The sequence below is a fragment of the Callorhinus ursinus genome, unplaced genomic scaffold (genome assembly GCF_003265705.2).
Source record: "Callorhinus ursinus isolate GAN/ISIS: 27379988/994484 unplaced genomic scaffold, GSC_fseal_2.0 scaffold4, whole genome shotgun sequence".
In the NCBI taxonomy this organism is placed as follows: domain Eukaryota; kingdom Metazoa; phylum Chordata; class Mammalia; order Carnivora; family Otariidae; genus Callorhinus; species Callorhinus ursinus.
The window spans coordinates 7,923,380-7,931,234 of record NW_027397066.1 but is presented as its reverse complement, the minus strand read 5'-3'; the positions used below and the strand labels follow the sequence as shown (position 1 = coordinate 7,931,234).

General features: G+C 45.7%; 1 protein-coding gene across 4 annotated transcripts in view; it reads left to right on the top strand.

Annotated features, from left to right (window-relative positions):
* The first annotated feature begins 985 nt into the window (after positions 1-985).
* Positions 986-7,855, top strand: part of HS3ST1 (heparan sulfate-glucosamine 3-sulfotransferase 1) — a 67,145-nt gene continuing 60,275 nt past the window's right edge. For 2 of the 4 annotated variants that reach the window (XR_012377852.1, XM_025887500.2), the window contains exon 1: positions 7,374-7,576. The gene's annotated coding sequence lies outside the window, so the exon portion shown is untranslated. Of the gene's footprint in view, positions 1,094-6,849; positions 6,883-7,373; positions 7,577-7,855 lie in introns of those variants that run through there. The other 2 variants (XM_073891429.1, XM_073891431.1) reach the window with 2 other exon arrangements.

Here is a 7,855-nt window from a genome sequence, read left to right as displayed (position 1 = left end):
CAGAGGCCCCTGTTTTAATTCCCTTTTATAATAACAGTGCACATGTCTTCAGTGTGCAGTATGCGCCAGGTGCTTTACAAGAGAAGGGTGTCATTATTTCCCCCCTTTATACAGGAAGAAATGGAAGCTAAGGAGCTCGGGTGAAATCATAGAGCTAATACTGCACCACCCCGGCAATCTGATTCTGGAATCTGCCCTCTTAGGATTTGTGATATCTACTCAATTCTGGGGGAGTTCACTTCATGTTCTTTTTCAAAGCCTGAATAGGGCGGAAAGACAGACTATGAACACAATAGATTTATAACCAGGAAAAGACCATGGCCATGGTAACAATTAGAGAATAGGACAGGGCATAATGAGCTTTGATTGTTGGCACGGGGTCCATGAATTAGCAGCCAAGAAAGAAAGGGATCAAGGGAGTTAATCAGTTTTGGGGTTTTAAACTGGCCTCAAAAATGGCCCCCCTCTTCCCTGCCCATGCAACAAAGACTAAGACAGATGAGAGCTGAGGAAGTCTGGTCTCACAGATAGAAGCTAGGTTGGAGAATGTAACCCTGCAAGAACCAGGAGGCCCAGCTGGCTCAACTCCAGAACGAACAGGGCACACTTCCCCAGGGAGGAAGAGACACCCCCAGACCAGAGTTGACCTCTCTCCCACAGCAAGGACCCGGGAGGAGAAGTGAAGCCTTGCAGGTTGGATGCTCCCTGCAAGGAGCTTGCTCCCAAGAGGAAGAAGGGCAGAGCTGATGAAGCATCTACACTTTTTCTCCCCAAGTTTGCCAATAGGTTAGTCCATCTGTCTCCCTAGGCAAGCAGAGATTTCCTGCCAAACACGGCAGCTTCCAGAAAGAGGTAAATCCATAAAGGCAGGCTAAGGGTACATAAGGAATAAGAGCTAGGTAGGGTATTACAGCCGCCGCAGGATACCCCGACACCTTTCTGATTTCCAGCTGCATGGGGACTGTGTCCAGCTCACTTCTGATCTCCAGGGCTGGCAGAGAATAAGAGCTAAAGAACTTGGTGACGCTGGAATGAATGAGCAGCGACGGCAGCGCTGAGATCTGAGGCACCACATGCAATCGAAGGCCCCAAGGTGAGAGAAAGTTTTCCGGGAGGTTGCATCTCCATAGCAGCTTTTATTTTTAAGGGCTGATCATATGTGGGGAGAGGAAGAAACAATTATACCGAGAACTGAGTTTTGTAAACTTGGCATTTCACTTTGTCAATGAGTTTACTAAATGCAATTATAACAATATCATGAATATTGGATTTAAATACCTTATGGATAGTTAGATTTCTAGAATGTAAGTACCTTTTTCAAGGCATGAAGAGGAACCCAGATCTTTGCTCCTTCATTGAGAGATAAAATATAAAATACACTGGAGACCTCTTTCTAGTTGTATAAAGTGAACACACGCAGGAAGGAAAGAGGAAAGAGAAAATTATATCATGAGACAGAAAGAAAGCATAGAAGGACTTGATTTTGACCTGGTTCTAAATCTAGCATTGCTAGCTGTGTGAACCTCAGGAAGGGTTTTATTTAACTTCTCTGTATTCATATGAAAAATGGGGATAAAAAAGAGAATGCATTCAAATCGCCTAGCATAAAGCTAATCAATAAATATCATGATTTTTATTTACCTCTACATACCTCTTCCTTGTTTCCCATACTGTGTGATGGATTTTCCTAACTTTTTACAAGTTATCCAACTTTACAGTAGTTTACAACAAATATTTCTCCAAATAGACTGAGATATTCTAACTTGATCATTTAAAATATGAAATGCTGGTTGTTGTTTTTTTTTTTTTGATTTAAGAATTAAGTTGCCTGAGCTTCAAAGCATGCTACAAAATACTACCACCATAAAGGAGAAGATATAGATATATATATATATATATAGATATAGAAATAGATATATATATATATATACACACATATAGCTAGCTCCTATGAATGTCATTTAAACCTTTTCATAGGAACAGTATTCCAAAAATCTGGGGAAAGAGCACTCTAGTTAATCTTTCAAGAGATGCTTGCTTTGGCTCTGTTTTAAATCTGGAATCAAAACAAAGCTTAGAAAAGAGAAGGCAACACTGTCAGTTTTCAGGGACAATAGGGTCACCCTGGAGAACTTCAGGGAGTACTCCCAAAAGAGAGAGCTGCTAGAAAGGTGTGCTGCTTGAAGCTGAGCACAGGGAGGATGTGAGGGTTTGATAGTCACAGTCCAAATGTTCCTTGGATCTTCCTAGTGTTCAGAGAACCAGGAGCTCATGAGAATTATCCAACTGAATTGTAATTCTTCTGTTCATGCGTGTCTGTGAGCACCTTCAGGTAAGGGATTAAATTTAATTCCTCTCCATAAATATACCCACTAAAGGGCCGTGATGCTGGACGGACTTAGCCAGCATGTAGTAGAGGTTTCAACTCAACTGATGGGGCTGGCGGGCTGGAGAGAAAGGAAAAGATCTTATTATTATTATTATTATTATTATTATTATTATTATTACTATTATTATTTTGAGAGTTGAACTTTCCAGCATCCTTGAATAAGTCCTAAAAGAGAAAATCAGCAAGACCTGCTCATCAAAGCATTGGTCGGCTTTGGTCCCCACATATCTAAAATCAAAGGGAGTGCCACAATTTCCCAGGGCCCTGAAGGCATTCCAGCACTCAGCGGGTCCTAATAATTTGAACAAGGGGACCACTTCAGGCCTGCAATATTGCAATTTTTGCAGCGCTGATGCGTGTGATTTGGGGCAAAATTTGACACGGGATCAGAAATAAAAGCAATATGTCATCTAGGGTTGTTTATCCAATACAACAAATGGGCTGTAAGATATGTGTGGGAAACTGTGTTTATCATGTATACTTTACCTGAATCAATTAAGCATTCATTCTGTACAATATCATCTGCATAGAGCCCATTTCTTCCCTAGAAGTCATAGGAGTCCAAGGTACTTTCAGAGCCTCTCAAAAATGTTTTAATTTCTTTTAGAGCTTCTAGGCCTCAACAAATATGGAAATACATAGGAATAATATATTCATTTTTATGCCAGTGCAGTCATGGAATTTAATTTTTAATTTTTAATTAATTAATTAATTTTGAAGGCTAGGTCCCACAAAGGTCAAAGTTATAACTTAACCCTGCAACCACACAGGCAGAGACTAAATCTGGTGTCATGAAGGGATAAACATCTTGTTTTCAGAAAAACATCAAATGATCTCTTAATCATAGGTGGGTGGATTGTTTTTGAGGACCTTGGTAAAGTTGGGGGTTAGGCTGGTGGGGGAGGCACGTGATGGGTGAGGTGAATCAGAAGGAACCTTGATCCTACATGTTCTCTGGATATGACCCTCGTTTTCTCTCTCCCAAGCCTGCTGCTCTAGCTAATTAGCAAATCAAAAGAAATGGAAACAATTCTAGACCTAAGTGCAATCAAATTAGCTGGAGTTATTTGAGGATACCATTTTCACACAGTGTAATCATGCTCTCTTTGTTTTGGTCAAACGAGTGAAAATCATCTTTCAAACCCAATGACCGCCCCCCCACCTCTGCCCAGCCAGTTCTCTGGACGGCGGGCGGCCTTACATATCTCTTCTCATCAGTTTTGCACACGATCTTTTCTCTAAAGACAGGAATGCACAATGTACAATTAGACAATACCCATCAAGCTTCCCCTACAACAAGAACCTATTAAAAATATACCTGACTTTTCAGGTGATTCAGCAGTAAGAACCATTACTGTACCATCTAAATCAGGACTTGGAAAGTTTATTAAAATTGGATTTTTAACCTGATCCCAATTTCCTCTGCTTAAAAAGAATCCCACTGGACTCCTTAATATTCATGCTATTAACCTGAAAGATTCAAACTGTCATTATGGGAGGAAAGATGATACAGGATACGTAGCTCCACAGGCAGGAGTTACAGATAAAATCACACTGAGCCCAGGCAGGTGGAAGGACTGTGGATCCTACATCTTCAGGAGAAGCAAACTCTGTCTTTTTCTCTCTCCCCTTCTTCTCAACTCTCTAGTCCATGACATATTTGGGGGAAAGAAAGCAAACAGAAATAACAAAAGCAAACATAAGCAAACCATTTAATTACAGAGAACACTAGACTAGGAGTCTAGTTTTTATTGGAAGGGTAGCTGCCTTGGATAAATCACCTCCACCCCTGGTGCCCTAATTACTCCCACTCACGCCTATCATGACTTTAAACTTCTGTGCTTTTGTTTTTGTAAAATGAGGAAATCACAGAGGCTCCTGGGTGGCTCAGTCAGTTAAGCCTCTGCCTTCGGCTCAGGTCACGATCCCAGGGTCCTGGGATGGAGCTCCGCATCAGGCTCCCTGCTCAGCGGGGAGTCTGCTTTTCCTTTTCCCTCTCTCCCTGCTTGTGCTCTCTCTCTCTCAAATAAATAAAGAAAATCTTTAAAAAAATGAGGAAATCATAATTTCTAAGAGGTCTGGTACAAGGACAAAATGTACACACCCTGTAATTCCTCTTGCCCAAGTACCTGGCCCAAAAGCCTTGGATGAATCCCAGCCAGTATTATTACTAATTATTGGTTGAAGTCATAGCTCATTTGCTTTTGTTTCCATTTTATTCCCTCAGCCTCTGTCTTCTGCAGAACATAGTTTGCAGCTTAACTGATGCCAGTGAGTTTTGGTAAAGCTGGGTGTTGGGGGTCAGTCTGGTTTCTCCTTGAGATAAGATTTTCTGCTCCCAGAGGGCTGTGGTTGTGTCTTCACTGTCCACTTCTTGCTCAGTATCTGGCATAGTGTTGAACACATACTAGGTGCTCAACAAAGACTCTGGTATCTTATGATATTAGCAGCTTACAGATCACCTATTAAAACCCTCTCATTTTCTAGTTGATGACAGTGAGTAAGAGGGTCTTGGGCCACACATGTAGGAATGGCAGCCAATCTTCAAGTGGACCACGACTGTGTCTCCTGTGACCCTCCATTCTGAAACTCACAGCTCTGAGAGGGAAGCACATCTGACCTAATCCAGCAGTCCTTGAGGGAATATACTGTGTTTCAGACACCATGCACGGTCCTGGGGAGACAACACAGAGTTCTCTGTGGTTCCCAGCATGGTCCCCACACTCAAAGCATTTCTAATCTATGGGTAAGCAAAATCTCTAAGCTGATATTTTAAATACAATATTTGTGTTGTTACAGCAGAACTGAGTTCTGGTAGTATATAAATGCCTGGTTAGGAAACTTAACTCATGCCCAGAAGAGGTCAGAAGAGAAATGACAAATGTCTTGGCAGAGACATAAAGCTAACTAAGAACAAAAGAGCCAAATATTACTCTCTTACTTATCTAAACACAAGAACGCTAATCATTGATCAATGAACATTGGCCGAAATTTTTTAAAAAAATGAGAGAAACTAAAAATCCAGTCCTCAAATTCTTAATCACTTGCCAGATCCACCTGGAGTTGCTTCCAGCAAGTGAAGTTTCTAGCAGAGACTCAGGGCTGGGGCCTAAGGTTCTCATTCCTTTTCAGGACTTGCAGTAGGGAACCAAGCAGATCAGTTAACCTGCCTTTGGCTCCCAGCATGGAATGGAGTCACTACCAGCCTCCCTTTGCATCTGGCAAATGAGTAGTGAGATTCAGACTATGTAACAGAAGCACTTTGAACTCTCAAGGAAAAGTAATCATTCCAACTTAGAATATCAAAGCCGCTCCCTATTTTGAAGGACCCATGATCTGCACAAGGTTTAGCTGCTGGTAGGAGCTTAAGGATACCAGTAATTGGCAAGGGTTTATCTCAGACTACCTTTTGACCTGCACAACCTCCTACGTGATTTTACACAGCTTCATAGGATTTGGGGGGAGGGGGAACTCCTTTTAAAGATAATATAAATTTAAATGCTGAGGCTTTTCAAAGTGGGGCTTTAAAGTGACTTAAAAATTATATATATATATATATATATATATATATATATATACCTAAAATACACATATCAACATTAGTCTGGCTCAGATAAGTAGCCAGGGTCACAAAAACCCCTAAAAGCTTATTTTCCAAAAACGTCTTGGTCTTGGCCTCCCAGATGCTCTTGGATTTATCAGATAGCCAGAAATGCTGGTCATTGCTTTGCTCTCTTAAAGGGCAGTAGGTAACAACACATGAGTGAAGGGGTCAATTTCCTATGGCAACCATTCCATAAATGGGAAAGTATTTTTAAACCAAGCAAAATTAATGACAGATCTTTTAAACTAATGACAGATTAAATGACAAAGTCAAATTCTTCCAAATATTTATCTTCCAATATTTAAGATATGGAAGCTCTACTGAAACCTCACCTAAAATAAATTACTTTGATGTTCATTTGGCAGTTTTCTTTTCTCCTTCCTTGCTTCATTCCTCACTCCTTCCTTCTTTCTAACATGTTTGCTGACCTGCCTTTGAGGGCAGCTTCCTTTGGCTCAGGTAAGCAGGTAAGCAGGCCATCCAGCCTCTGCAAGGAGATTCCAATCCCACGCCCCTGGAAATCTTAAATCTGAAGTTGAACTACTTGGATGCTGGTAGAGTTCTCCCCCAAAACCTCCAGCTACAGGATAGGGAGAGGGGACAGAGGAAACCTGCTTCATTTCAGAGCTGGCGTTTACCACCCTGGGGTGCTAACAAAAGCAGAGGTGAATTCTCCGCGCTCTCCCGGTAAATCTGCATCCACTCCAGGGCGCGAAACCAAAGTGGGCGGGTGTGTTCAATGGCGACCCGGGACGCTCCGGAGCCGGCTTCCCCGGCGGATTCCGGCTCCAGCGGCCTGGCTGCTGGCGTCCGGGCCGAGCAGCGGTGTGAGCTGCAGGGGACGGCTCCTTTGGCCTCCAGGGCGGCGCGGGGAGCACCAGCACCTAAGGTGGGTCACCTGCCGGGAAGGAAACTGACGGTGCGGACGCACGTGGGAGGGGAGCAGCCCCGGGGACCCTGATGTGAGAAGAGGTGGGCTCGAGTTCGCACCTAGTCTTCCCCCTGCAGGGGAGAGGGAGTAGACAGGACGTCCCACCCAGGTTCGCTGCGAAGGCAGCATCACCCAAACCCACAACCGGCCCCACCCTCTCGGCCGCGCTGGTCCCCTCCCCCAGGACTGAAACCCGAGGAGCCGCCGGGCAGTTGGGCCAGATCAACTCGTGCGACACCTGTCCGCGGGAGGCGAGAACCCGGCGCGGCCACACCGAGCCGGCCCGACTCAGGGCAGCACCGGAGCGGGCCGGGCAGCAGTGGGCGCTCGCGATCCTCCTCCGCCCGGCGCGCTCTCCCTCGGGGCCCGGCCTCCTCCGTCCCCTCCTCCTGCTCCGGCTCCTCCTCCTGCTCCTCCCCTCCGCGGGACTGATCGCCGAGCCTCCCGCCCGCAAAGTCCCCGGCGCGCGGGCAGCTACCAGCCGCCGCCACTGCTGGGTCTCCGTGGGGGTCCGCATCCCCTGACTCGCCCGCCTGCGCCGAGGCGCTCCGAAGCTCGCTCCGCGGGCCGCCGGTGCTCCGCGGCGCTGCCCATGGCTCAGCCCGAGAGCCGACTTCGGGCGCCGGACCGGCTCGACCGCGGCGCTGCCCAGGTGAGAGCCGCGCGCTTGGGGCGGGGGCCGCCCAGCCTGGGGAGTAGCAAGACGAGGGACCGTCGGGGTGCCCTCACCTGGCGTCCCTGATTTAGGGAGAGCGCAGAGCCCAAGGTGAGTCGAGGCTGGAGCAAGTGAGTGGATGTAAGGGGAACAAGGAAGGAGAGACCCGGGGTTTTCCATCCTTCTCACCTCCTGCTTTGCCCTCTCAGCTCTGCAAATCCCGAGGGACTGTGTGTGTGTGTGTGTGTGTGTGTGTGTGTGTGTGTGTGTGTGTGT